General features: G+C 37.9%; 1 long non-coding RNA gene across 1 annotated transcript; it reads right to left on the bottom strand.

Moving 5' to 3' along the window:
• Nucleotides 1–5440: 5440 nt before the first annotated feature.
• LOC143407192 (uncharacterized) lies at nucleotides 5441–10918 on the bottom strand. The gene is made up of 3 exons (XR_013092333.2): nucleotides 10454–10918; nucleotides 9606–9669; nucleotides 5441–6078 (listed from the first exon to the last, which is right to left on the bottom strand). It is a non-coding gene; the product is annotated as an uncharacterized LOC143407192 (long non-coding RNA).
• Nucleotides 10919–12903: the final 1985 nt, after the last annotated feature.

Below are 12903 nucleotides of genomic sequence, written 5' to 3'. Positions count from 1 at the left end.
TTTTGGTAGTATGGTCATTTTGATAATATTAATTCTGCCTATCCAAGACCTCTTTTGTTGATTCTAAAGTATCTTTTTTTTCTTTGAGGTTATTGTAAATGGGGTAGTTTTCCTCATTTCCTTCTCAGAGGATTTGATCTACAGAAATGCCTTTGATTTATGGGTGTTGATTTTATATCCTGCTACTTTGCTGAATACCTTTATTTTTACTTATTTATTTTTATGTGGTGATGAGGATCCAAACCCAGTGCCTCACACATACCAGGCAACTGCTCTACCACTGAGCCACAACCCCAGCCTGCTTTCTATGATTTGACTGTTATAAAAGATACTGTGTCATTTTGTACAGGTTAATTGTATGGATTATTGCTAGGTTTTCTCTTGCATTCTGTTTGTTTGGCTGGCAGGTAGTTTTGCTAAATGGTGTTTTATCTGCTTAAAATGTCTTGCTGGTACCAATATCTTTTTTTTTTTTTCTTTTTGGTAGCAGGGATTGAACTGAGAGGCTCTAAACTATTGAGCCACATTCCCAGCCTTCTTATTTTTCATTTTGAAACAGGGTCTTCCTAAGTTGCTTATGGTCCTGCTAAATTGCTGAGGCGGCCTTTGAACTTGTGATCCTCCTCACTCAGCCTACTGAGTTGCTGGGATTACAGGTGTGAGCCACCGTGCCTGGCTATAACTAACTTTTCTAGTATCTAACAGCTGTACTTTGAAAGCCTCTGGCATTTTAATTGAGGTAAACCCTCCTCAATTGGTTGTCCACAGTAGACTTGTTCATAAAGGAGTAGTGGGCTCCCTGAAGAAGACTAAGGTCATGAGCACAATCAGTTCAGAGCTCTGGTAGGCAGGACAGGCAACTGGCTGGGGAATAGAAATGTGCTATATGGTTTTCAAGAATGGAAAGGTACTTGCCATAACTGACTCTTAGTTGGTGAAAATAAAATTATACTGAAGTCCCCTAGAGCTTGTGAATCATAAAGTCTCCATTATTATCCACAAAACAATTTTCTTGAAACTTGTTACCTGAAAATTACATGCTGTCTTAAACCGAGGGCTTGGAGAATGAGAAAGAAAAAACAAACAAAAACCCAAATAAAACAAAAAATGTAATTGAATGATGTGGAATAGAGAATTTCATGCAGCATTCATCTTTAAAAAATACTGTAAGAACTTTCAGGACCAAGGAGAAAACTAACGGAGTGTCTACTATGATTGCCAGAAATCCCAGGCTAAGGCACAGGCCACACTTTGAAAAATGTGTTATAAAATAGACAATCCTTCTGATTATTTACCATAATGTTTCTTTTAGAATTTTACTTGAGAAGATGGGGTAGGGCAAAGAATCAAAACAGTTCTGAGATTTCCTCACACATCCAATTTGAAATTTGAATTTCTTTGCTGGAACTGCTGATCTGCAATTCCCCCAGCTTATGTGTGTTTCAAAGGGCTGTTGTACCTTAGACCAGTGTTTCTCAGTCTCTGAATTATTGATATTTGCAACCAGATAATTCTGTTGTGGGACTGGCTGGTGCATTGTAGGATGTTTAGCGGTATCCCTGACGTCTTCCCACTAGATACCAGTAGCATCTTTCTTTTACCCTTGTCCTCACCTTCCATGTGTCAACAAAAAATGTTTCTAGATGTTTCCAAATGTCTGGAGGGTGGGGTGCTAAAAACCCCCCCATTGAAAATCACTGCTTTCCTCTGGGTTGAGGACCTTTAGTGAGATTTAAGAGAAGACAGACAGAGAGAGAGAGAGAGAGAGAGAGAGAATAGAAAATGATTCTTTCTCCATATATTTATTCTAGAAATTATTCTATTTATGGAATTTAATCAAAGATGCTTACAAGTGTTTTTTAGGAAATTGATCTTATTCCAAAGCAAGCCAATATTACACATATTATTTTAAACTGTAATTGATAACTGCTTCTCTGTGGTATATTGTCAATGATTCGAGCCTTTACCTTGAAGAATGTTAGTGATCCATTCATTGTTTTCATAACTTGTAGCACTGCTGGCCTTCCACTGAATATTGTATCAGGTGGTATTTTTTTTCTTTCCCCCAAGCTTTGCAAACTGCTTTGATGCACCATGGAAAACACATTTTAGGAGAAAAAGTTATATTTTACTCCAGTTCTCAAATTAAACTAGTTATTAGAGTAACTATTATTTGTTTGTATTTTGAAGTTATCTAGATCCATTTTACAATGTTGTCACACAGGCATAAAGCATTTTACTACCTGCAAATTGTAATTTGCATACAATACTGACTTTACAAATAACCTTATAAGCAAACCTTATATCTAAAGAGTGACTAGAGGGGCTGGGATTGTAGCTCAGTCATGAAGCCCTTGCCTAGCATGTGTGAGGCACTGGGTTCCATCCTAGGCATCAATTAAATCAATCAATAAATAAATGTATATATATAAAAAAAGAGTGGCTAGAAATTAATATAGTTTAATCTGAAGCTTAAGGACATAGTCTTCTTCACAGTATACATATTATCTTGACTTGTATTTTGCTCCAAAAAACAGAAAAATATTACAAGTGGTGGGTTTTGTTTTGTTAATAGAGTACAATTTATTTCAAATAACATTTTTTGGACACTGTAGCCAGGAGTTGGGACCATTTTAAGCAGATTTTTATTTTAGCATTAAATCAGATGTATAAAATTCATGCTATAACTCATCTTTTCTCCATTATTTTGATATTAATGAAGATTACCATAAATGTTTTTGGTTTCTCATTTACATATAAATATATATATACACTTACACAAAATATATTTATATAATAAATATGCATATATTATATATAATAAATATATATATTATATACAAACACACAGAGAGAGAAATGAAAACCAGTCGCTTTTATGGTAATCAATAACTTTGTATGGTAAGTGTAAAAGGCAGGCTGGATTTTTATAAAGCCAAACCTCTGACTTATACGATTCAAATATGGTGAGAATTCCATTTTTTCTCATTTTACTACTTGGCATCGAGTAGATGAGAGAAAAGCTGAAGCTCTGGGATAACCTTTTATTTTCTCCTTGGCAGGTCTGGAAGAATCAGAGGAAAACTCATGAAATGTCTGTGATTTCCGATGAGATCTGGACAAAATATATTCTTTCTGGCCCATAAAATTTTCATCATCTTTCCCCAAATTTCCTATTGATTTATTAGTAATATGTCAAGTATCAGTAGTAGTAACATTGTTAATTCATTTAAAACTTTATTTATTTATTTTTAGAATCTGTATCTTTTATGTAGGTGCTGGGCCTCTAATCTGGTACTTATTTACTTGGCTATATAGGAGCTACATGCTATTACCCACTGCAACAAGCCTGGTGCTCACGAATCTTCATGAACCAGGGACCATGCTGGAAATTTTTAGGATTAGAGGTCAGTCCCATTATTATGTACAACCATTACACACCAATAAAAAAATGTGGAAAGAAAAAGAAAAAAAGAGTAGGTGTCTGACCTATAACAGGCATGACAGAGATGGCATGTGGGACTGTTGTCAATGTCCCTTAGGCAAGTTGTCTACACACAATCACTGGCCTCCTCAAAGAACCCCATTCCCCCCATCCTAGGTTCCCTTGGAAGAACTGTCTTTGGCAAGAGTCAGATGCACTGGCTTCCTCCTGCTCTGGTACAGAGAGTTTGCAATAGCACAATGTTCCTCATGCTCTATGGAGCACCATTCTGTCTGAGTGATAAAAAACAACTGGAACCTGAGAAAATTACTTTTTGTGTTTATCTTCATTCTATATGTCACAGAAAACAATGCATGTGTCATTTTTAATGTTATTTAAAAACACTCTTTCTCTACTTCCTTTCTGTTGTTTCTAATTCTTGTTTCTTGGTTATTTGCTCTTCAAGGAGAAGGAAGCAATAGGTTAAAAACTAACTAGAAAATATGGGAGAAGGAAAGAGAACTCACTAGAGTAGGTTGCAAGCCTGGAGTGCCAGAATAGAAATTGTTTGCTTAGGGCTGGTGTATAGCTCAGAGGCCGGGCATGTGCTTAGCATGCTGGATCTGATCTCTAGCACTGCAGTAAAAATAACAATAACTGCTTGGCATAGTAATCTATAGTAGTAACTATAGGGCAGTAAGTAAGTAGTCCTAGCAATGTATTTCCTAGCTCTGGAGATGAGTGTTCCTGTCTCCTATCATTTGCTCAGCTCTAGTGCCCGCCTGTGAATGTTGCTCTGAAGGTTAAGGAAATACAAACAATTGTCATGAACCTAGTTGTCTCCCCTCAACATTCATGTTAAAATCCTGATTCTTGGTACCTCAGAATATGTCTCCTTATTTGGACACAGGCTATTCCAAGTGTTAAGATGAGGTAATGAGTAAGGTGGGCCTGTAATACAGTATGAATGGTGTCTTCATAAAAAGGGGAAATTTAGAGACTGTCACATATGCAGAGAGAATGCCACGTGAAGACTGAAGTTATGCTTCCACAAGCCAAGGGACTACCAGAAGCTAAGAGAAAGGTCTGGAAACAATACTTCCCTAGTGCCTTCAGAGGGAGTATGGCCCTAACTTCAACCTTGATCTTGGGTTTCTGGCATCCAGAACTATGAGGTAATGGATTTCTGCTGTTTATGGTGTGTGATCATCACCCTAGCAAACCAATATACAGTGTCTGTGCTAGTTCTGACCAGTGTCCTTGGAAGGGTGCTGGTTTGGTGGAGCTAAGAAGTGTGTACTTGCCAAAGTCCGGCTGCAGCAAATTGGGGGGGGGGGGGACGAACAACTTGTGTAGATTGATACAGCAGGAGTGGGAGCCGTTTATTGTAGGACCGGAGCGATATTTATACATTCCACACAGCTTATCTAATTAACATAAACTAGATACAGCAGTCAACCAATAAGGAATCTCCACACTTAATGGCTCGGTGGAGTTACTTCACAAACCACTCCCTCTGGCATTTTGCCAGGCGCCATCCAGACTTGTTTACAGACTCTAACATGTACTATCTAATCCAAACATCCAGAATGAAACCCGTGTACATCTATAACAGACATATACATATAAGGACATAAATAAAGTCACTGCAACAACCTCTGAACAATTCTATAACAATAATGCTATTGAACCTACTTTCTATGGTTCTTAATACAAATGATAAAAACCTGCGGTCACTGTTGGATTTCTTCAATGTCAAAGGATATTAATCTCTAAATAAAAGGGTAATCCCAATAGGTGAGCATTCCAGGCCACCTCATTCTGTAATTCAGCTCAGTCAACATTTATTAGCCTGATCAAGTTTCAAGGATTTGAAGCAAAAAAAGCATCAGACACAATTGTGTCCTTAAGTAGCTTGTTACTTGTAGCTAATAAGGAAGGCAAAATCCTGGGAAAATCTTTCATTAATTAAACTATAGGGGACTCCATCCATTTATACTCTGGACTGTTCAACTCTTAGTTTCAGGTGATGGAAACTTTATTCAAGCTAGCTAAAACAAACACAAAAGTAAGACATTGGATAATTCAAAGATAAAGTACATTGTCAGTGCATTAATTGGGGTTCTCCAGAGAAATAGAATCCATGAGGGGTGATATTTTAAGGAATTCACTTGTGCTTACAAGGGCAACTTACAGAGTGGGCCAGCAGGCTGGAGATTCAGATTAACAGTTGATGTTACAGTCTTGAGACCAAATTATGCAGGGCATTAGACTCAATCAAGGTTCTATATTGTATTCTGCAGTACTCTGGGAAACTTCAGTCTTTGCACTTAAGGCCTTCAACTGATTAAATGAGGGCCTCCCACATTATGGAGAGTAATCTGCTTTACCCAAAGTCTACAGACAAATGTAATCATATGTAAAAACAAATAATAAAAAAAAGACCCCCAAAACCCACAACAACAGGTAGACTGGTGTTTCTGAAACATGGAATTAGTCATGAGAGGTAGAGTGGAATCCAGGGAGTACCATAAAGTCATCAGGAAGTTACCCCTCCTCATCTTTACTACTTCTTTGATATAGGCTTTGATTGACTTGTCTTCCAGATGTTTCCATTCCTGAACCAATCACTGTGGGCAAGGGAATGCAGTTTTCTGTGTGAGCAAAAAATAAAGAAATAGGCTGTGGTGTTACAGAAGAAGGGCTGTGGGTAGCTGAAATCAAGGACCTTTCATCAGATGGATCCCACTGACCAGAGGTAAGGCAGAGGGAAATGCAGTTCTCAAGGGAACTGAAATATTTTGTGCAAAAGCAGTCCTTGGGTACTTAAAGGTAGGAAGGATAAGAGATAATGGAAAGAATATCTGGAGAGTCCTATATACTCCTGCTGCAGGAGGCAGCTGGGACATCAGTAATCACCAGAGACCACTTGTAATCAATGGGATTAAATTCATTACACTTAAACTACCATTGAATCTCATGAAATTTTCCTTTGAGGAAAATTTAGTTTTTTTCATTGATTTAAGTAAGTAATCTCTGTTCTTCTGAGCACAGAATTGCTTTTAATTAGAAATGCATGACATTTAAAATTATTTAAATACAAATATTTTTACACCAAGGGGTATGGAATGTGGGGTGTGGGATGTAGGGATGGAAGCAATGAAATTTTTCCTGTGCAAAAACCCTGCTGGAAAAATATTTTCCCTTAGTCATCGTTCTGAAAATCATCCCTCTCAGGGATGCTTGTTATTTAAAATTAAAAGGAATTGGCATTTGGAGATTTTTGAATAATTTAGCTGGACTTGTTTCAGTGATTACATAATGGCTGCAAATAGGTCAAGGCTCCAGTCATTCTGGGGAATTTGTAAATATACTTGTTTATGTGGCCATCACCTCCCTCACCCTCATCTTCTATATGCACCCCTTAGCCACCTCCAAGTCTCCCACACTGGAAGCACAGTTAGGTTCGGGCTACTTTTATTCATCTCACTCCCTGGCATCTTGGTGGTGTGTGGCATCTTGCATACAGTGCCTTTCTGTGTGTTGAATTGCACTAATGTCTGAGAAGCTCTGGCATTTTGGAAGGTTCTGAAACTCTCAGAGAACAAAGTTTCTGGGTTGGTTCTAGGATGGTTCTGAAATTCTCAGAGAACAATACTCATTTAGAACAAAGTCAACATAACAACAGTTTCAAAAATTTCTAGATGTATAGCTGCCAACAATGGCATTTTACAACAAACATCATACAACAAACATCTTACATGTAGTTAATGTGTCAAATATTGGAAACCCACTCAAGGCCAAAACTGAAATGCTTTCTGTATACTCATTCTCCACTTTTGTTTTAAACTTCTCTCTCTCTCTCTCTCTCTCTCTCTCTCTCTCTCTTTGTAGTTGTAGATGGACAGAATGCCCTTATTTAATCTACTTTTATGTGGTACTAAGGATTGAACCCAGTGCCTCACACATGCTAGGCAAGCACTCTACCACTGAACAACAGCTCTAGTGCTTAATTTCTAATTTTAAACAACTCTCCCAACTGTTTATCCAATTTCAATATTCAAATTTCCCCTACTGTTTTGATTCCTTCATCTTTTCAAAGTAGAAAATGACATCATTTTAATCATTTTAATTTAATCATCTGATTATTAGTTAGGAATTAATGAATTTCATTGACCTTTTGCTCTATTCTAAAGTGAAAGGATATGTTACACCTGCAAGGAAATCCAGGTATGAATAAGCTGAGAGAGATGGTCCTTCTGCCCATTGTCCTCCCTTCTCCTCTGGAAGGGGTTGGAAAAGAGCATGTATAGGGTTAGTGTGAAGACCAGCATGAACACCATAGTGATTTTACTCCTTTGAGAGTGATGATGGTATGAAATGAATATGGTATATGGTTTCATTCCTACCTGCCAAGCACTTACTTCTAGAACATAAAAATCCCTTTAGGAATGGTCATTCCACTTTGCCTTAAGCCAAGCACTTTGAGGAAATAGTCTTTCCCCTTGTTTCTTTACCTCTTTTAAACACAGGTCACTGTCCCTTCCTTATCCTGCTCTAAGTCAATTATTTCTGTCCCTGTGCTTAAACAACAAAAACTACAACATGCTAACTTAACCCAGCAGTGCTCAGAGCTTGCATACACTATTGCTGATCTGAACACAACCCCTGGTTAATATTGTTTCTATTTTGTGTGTGAGATTCAGAAAGGATTGGTCCCATCCTCAAGTGCTCATAGAATTAAGTGGCAGTTGGGGAGCTTTGGTCTCTTGAGTTCCAAAGCCATGTCCACTGTACCACTTTGCCTCCCAGATGTATGGCATCTTGGATCACATCATCATGCCTACTATATGATTTCTGCTCTAGTTGAATGTCCCTGGTACTTTACATTCTATGTGATAGGGAAGAGGAGGGGGTGTGGGGATAGGAAAGATAGTAGAACGAAATAGACATTATTATTTATGTATATATGCATGACCACTATGATTCGACTGTATGTATGCTCAGAAAAATGAGAAATTATATCCCATCTATGTATGATATATCAAAGTGCATAAATGTATTCTATCTTCATGTATAACTAATTAAACTAATTAAATAACAACAAATAAAAAATAAAGTAAAATAAAAACAACAACTGAATGTTAACCAACTTCTATGTTCTTAGTTTTGTTAATTCAATCAAGTTGCCTAGTTGTTTAAACTAGAAACCTGGGATTCTTGCTTATATATAATAATATTTAGATAATTATAATTAATAGTCTTAAAATAATCTTTACAACTTGTTGAGCATTGAGAAAAGGGAGTGAAAAGAAGTGAGAAAAATCAAGATTCCCAGGTTTCCACGATGTCAGGTTAGGGAGACAGCAGAATAACATATTGTTGATCTTTTTTTAATGAATGCCTGACTGCCAGATAACATTAAAGCACTTCTGGGAGGCGAAGTGATGCAGTGGACATAAAATCTTTGGAGACTTGAATGAGAGAACAAAGAGAACTCTTACAAAAGGAAAACTGAAAATCCAAGGAAAGATATCTCTCTCTCTTTTCCCCTCTCCTGCCTCTCTTCCCCCATTGCTATGGCTTCAGTGTGTCCCCAAAAGTTCATGTGTTGAAACTTAATCCCCAGTGCAGTATTGTTGACAGGGAGGACCTTTCAGGAGTGATTTGGTCATGAGGGCTCTGCCCTTTTGAACAGATTAATGCTGTTTTCTCAAGAGTGGGCTCCTGATAAAAAGGAAAAATTCCCTCTTCCTCCTCCTCCTCCTCCACTACCACCTGCTAATGTTCTTGCCCTTCTACCTTAAACCATGGGATGATGTAGGAAGAAGGCCTTACCAGATACATGACTCTCAACCCTGGACTTCTCAACTTTCAGAACTATTAGAAATAAATCCCCATTCTTTATAAATTATTCAGTCTTAGGGATTCTGTTATAGAAGTACAAAACAGACTAAGATATCTGCCACGATAATCCTGACTCAATGACTAGTTTTTAACCTACTAGTTATACTTCTGTAACTGCTAAACTTTACATTTTCACTTTCCACATGATCTTCTATTCACTCACCAAGTTCAAATGCCAGTTCTACTGTAAAACCCTCCCCGGTTTCTCTGGAAAACTGAGTTTCTTTGTACTTCCATAATTCTTAACACATACATTGATTATAAGAATACATACCATTGGGATAGTGATATAGCTCAGTGGCAGAGTACATACAAGACCTTGGGTTCAACACCCAGAACTGCAAGAAAAAAGAAATATACCATTTTACATGGCATATCTGTTGATAGTGCATCTCTCATCCCCCCCCCCCGCCCCCCGCACTGGAGTGAGAACTCTGTTGGCAAAGATCTTGTGTCATCTGAGTGTGGCATTAATGTCTTGCACTGTTTCTGGAAACCACAGAACTTCAATAAATGTTGTTGGATTGAATTTAGTTGAATTTATCTGAGGAATGAATTTCATAGTGCCCACCTTCCAGTCTTGTGTTTGTGATTTAAATAACTACTCAATTAATCTGAAGGCTGAGCAAAATAGGGAAAATGTCAAAGTTTGTCTTTTCTGTCTGTGGCTCTCCTTTTTTTCCTATCAGTAACAAGAGCCCCTCACCTCTTTTTAGATTACTACTGATCTCTAACATATTTGCTCTGTCCCTTTCCCCATTAGGGACCATCACTTATATCCCCAAAGAAATTCCCAGCTCTGCTGTACACTAGCTGGGATCCCAGACAGGTTCTTTACCTGACTGAATATTTTCTCGTTTAACATGGAGCTAATACTATCTGCTCCTAGGGCTGCTGTGGATATTCAATAAGAAACTCCAAGTAAAGCACTAACACAATCCATGAAACATAATAATGGTTCAGTGAATGGTTTTTAAAAACCACCTTGTTTATACAGGCATGCTAATTCTTCCCAAAGCATTTTCTTTAAAAATGCTATTTAATTATGAATGAATGATCTCTTATTAAAGAAATATGTTAGATAAATATCTATTAACAATTTTCTTGGTGCCTGGCTCCTACCTTGTACTAGGAAAGCAGGTAAGCAGACTCGCTCGCTGCCCTGTGAGGTATGCAGATCCACAAAGTTCCCAGGATGGGGGCTGTCACATGAAATGTTTCCAGAGTTCAGAACAGAGGCACACATGAGGATGCCAAGGGAAAGTTTTCCAAGAAGGGGTCCACTAGGATGGCATCAGTCTGAGGAAGGCGGTCTCCTCAGAGGAAACATGAACAAAGGGCCAGAAGTCAGATAGGGTTTGACAGGAGAGAAGTGGTTCAGTTATAGTTTGTCTGTGGGTAGGAGGAAGGAGTCAGAAAGATGAGTCTAGAAAGATAAGCAGGTGGCCAAATCCTCAGGGGCAACAATAGCAAGTGAGCAGGGAAGCTATGGCCTGTATTCTTCTAGCCCAGTAAATCTTAACTGTGTTTATATATTGGTATCACCAGCAGCTTTTAAAAGTACCAAGGCTTAGAGACAATCACATATGAATCACTATGGTGTAGTCAAGGCATACTCAAAAAAAAAAAAAAAAAAAAAAAAAGCTTCCAAAGTAGTTCTAATATATAGCTAATAATGACAACTGCTATAATTAAAACCCTGAAGTTCCACTAACCCAGATTTGGCTGCAAAGGTATTTAGTGTAATCATGGACCTTTAGAATTATGAGGAAACTGAAAGCACATGTGGTCCTAGGTGCTATTTTTTTTTTTTCTGTTGGTGATTAAACTCAGGGGCACTCTACTACTGAACTGCATCCCAATCCTTTTTATTTTATTTTGACACAGGGTCTTGCTAAATTCGCAGGCTGGCCTTGAACATCCTTTTCCCCTAGCCTCCCAAGAAGCTGGGATTACAGGTATGTACCCCACTCTTGTATTTTTTAGTTAAATAATTATTATTGAAGCAAAATATACAAAAAACTTTTTGTTTTAACCATTTTTAAAAATACATTTTTTTAGTTGTAGGTGCACACAATACCTTTATTTTATTTTTATGTGAGGATCAAACCCAGTGCCTCATGCATGCCAGGCACTCTACCATTGAGCCACAGCTCCAGTGCTGTTTTAACCATTTTTAAGTGCACAGCTCAGAGGCATTAATTATACACACTGTTGTGCAACATCCATTTCCAGAAATTTCATTATCCCAAACCAAAGCCCTGTACCCACTAAACACTAATTCCCTATTCCTTCCTCCCCCAACCCCTTGCAAATACCATTCCAATTCATGTCTCTATGAATTTGACTTATCTAGGTTCCTCATACAAGTAGAATCACACAGTATTTGCCTTTTGTGATTGGTTATTTCACTTAGCCTAATGCCCTCAATGTTCATCCATGTTGTAGGATGTGTCAGAATTTCCTTCCTTTCTAAGGCTGAATAATATTCCACTGTATGTACATACCACATGTTGTTTACCCCTCATCTATTGATGGTATTTGAGCTGTTCCCATCTTTTGGCTACAGTGAATTATTTTGTTGTAAAATTGGTGCACAGATATCTGAGTCCCTGTTTTAAATTATTTGGAGAATATGCTCAGAAGTGAAATTGTTGTGTTATACACTAATTGTATTCTGTTTGTGGACCAGATGTGCTTTCAGTTTTCCTTGTAATTCTAAAGGTCCATGATTACACTGAGTACCTTTGCAGGCAAATCTGGGTTAGTGGGACTTCATGGGTTTAATTATAGCAGTTGTCAATATTAGCTGTATATTAGACTTACCTTGGAAGGTTTTTTGGTTTCCACAGTAGCAGTACCATTTACATTCTTATTAGCAATTCATAAGAGTTCCAATTTCTCTACATCTTCACCAACATTTATTTTCTGGCCATCCCAATGGGAATGAATGGCATCTCTTGTGATTTTGATTTGCATTTCCCTAATAATTAGTGATGTTAGCATTTTCTATGGGTTTACTGGCATCTGTATATCTTATTTGGACAAATGTCTATTTAAACCCTTTGGCCATGTTTTAAATTTTTTGACCACTGAGATGTAGAAGTTCTTTATATATTCTGGATTTTAATCCCTTATTAGATATATGGCTTGTAAATATTTTCTTCCATTCCACAGGTTGCCTTTTCACTCTGCTGATAATGTCCTTTGATGTGTGAAAGTTTACCTTTTGAAGCCCAATTCATCTATTTTTCATTTGCTGCTGTGCTCATGGTCTGTTTTATAGACATGCACACTCAGTCCCACAGGAAGGGGCCCCAGGAGGCAGACTCTGGAATGGAGGCTGGTATACAGGTATTAGGGAGTACCCCTGGCTTCACCACCTGTTGAAGGGAAGGGAAGAAAGCATAGATAGAGGGAGGAGCTAGGCTCAAAGAAAGCCTCAGCTGACTCCGCAGTGAACTCTGAAGATGAGGTAGATTTTCAGAGATGTCCCTTGTTGGGGTGAAGGAGCTGGTCTTTATATTTGACTAGTCATTGGATACAAGATGCTACAAGAAAGAGGGTGGTCA

The sequence above is a fragment of the Callospermophilus lateralis genome, chromosome 9, assembly GCF_048772815.1.
Source record: "Callospermophilus lateralis isolate mCalLat2 chromosome 9, mCalLat2.hap1, whole genome shotgun sequence".
In the NCBI taxonomy this organism is placed as follows: domain Eukaryota; kingdom Metazoa; phylum Chordata; class Mammalia; order Rodentia; family Sciuridae; genus Callospermophilus; species Callospermophilus lateralis.
The sequence above is the reverse complement of the archived record's forward strand: the minus strand, read 5'-3'. Positions and strand labels throughout refer to the sequence as shown.